Source organism: Meleagris gallopavo, chromosome 6, assembly GCF_000146605.3.
Source record: "Meleagris gallopavo isolate NT-WF06-2002-E0010 breed Aviagen turkey brand Nicholas breeding stock chromosome 6, Turkey_5.1, whole genome shotgun sequence".
Classification (NCBI taxonomy): Eukaryota; Metazoa; Chordata; class Aves; order Galliformes; family Phasianidae; genus Meleagris; species Meleagris gallopavo.
In genome coordinates, this window is record NC_015016.2 from 28,080,523 (window position 1) to 28,081,813 (window position 1,291).

At 48.8% G+C, this 1,291-nt stretch overlaps 1 long non-coding RNA gene across 1 annotated transcript in view; it reads left to right on the forward strand.

Annotated features, from left to right (window-relative positions):
* The first annotated feature begins 377 nt into the window (after positions 1–377).
* Positions 378–1,291, forward strand: part of LOC109368222 — a 20,769-nt gene continuing 19,855 nt past the window's right edge. Inside the window, exon 1 of the long non-coding RNA XR_004160128.1 lies at positions 378–1,126. This is a non-coding gene — a long non-coding RNA (uncharacterized LOC109368222). The remainder of the gene's footprint in view (positions 1,127–1,291) is intronic.

A 1,291-nucleotide genomic window follows, 5' to 3' on the forward strand; every position in this document is an offset into this window, starting at 1 on the left:
TTCATCCCAAAGCATCATGTTTACAATGAGTTTATAAATGGAAGCTAGAAGGACACCAGAATCCAGTCCTCCAAATAGATACCAAGGCTATTTACCACTGGTTATTACATGCATAAGTTCAAGGTTTTATCTCTGAAAGTCAATGGCTGAAATATCATCCATGCTGCTATACCAGTTCCATTTGACAAGGCACACACAGCCATCACCAAACAGAACCAACAGTCGAATGAGGCAATGACCCAGAACATTCCATGCTACCCTTAAAATAATCTAAATTAGCACTGCTAATGCATGACTCCTATCAACACTTCAAGCAGATCATTAATGCTGACCACTCAGTAAATATCCTGTGCGCAAAAATAAGTCCTGTATTTTTACATGTTTAACACATTCAGCAAATTTTGTCCTCCTGGCGGAATCTCAGAGCTCAGCACACTGCAGAATAAGTAGTCTAATGCTCTGAAACTTTGATGCAAATTAGAAGTGTCAGTATACCTTTTTAGTTGTCATTGAGGAAAGCAAAGCTGAATTTCTCAGGTGCCAGAATGCAAGTCTTCATCCCTTAAGACTCTTAGGGCTTAAGAGAATTCAACTTTGGACAAATAACCTTCAGTGCTGGATAAAATGATAAACTGAAAACACGTAATGCAGGTAACGTAATCACCATGTCTGAGAAGTGTCTGTGTGCCAGGCACCTTGTTGATTGTCACATTAAAAATAGAAAATCAATCAGTCTGTGTAGACAAAACTAAGTACAGGGGAAAGTCCCTTCTACCACAGGTGACACCACACAAGCTTCCCTCGGACCACTTTCCGACAGTCAGCCTCTCTCAATCCACACAGACCCTCAGACACACTCATCCCCTTGGCTCTGTCCCATTGCTTTAGGGCTGACCCCCTCAGGAAGATGCAACTCACTTCTATAAATGCCTACGCCCAGCAGAAGCAAAACTGCTTGGTTTAAGCCCTTTAAGAAGAAAGAAAACACTAAGCAAAGCCATTGACGAGGGGGAGGTCAGAAGGGCTTCGCAGAGCTTTGCCCCACGCTCTCTCGGCCGGGGCTGAAGCAGGAACCGGCAGCCGGACACACCCTCCAATGCGAGGCCTAAGCAGGCCTCCTGCCCAGGTAACTCGCCGAACCGCCGCCCGCCGCGGAGGAGCGGCCCCACGGCCTCGAACCGGGAGGGCCCGCCCCGACTCGGCCTCTCGGTGCCGCCGCGCGGAGCGAGCACGGAGAGCCGGGTGCACCGCAAGTGCGCTCCCCTCCCGCCCTGCCTCGCCCTGGCGGCTC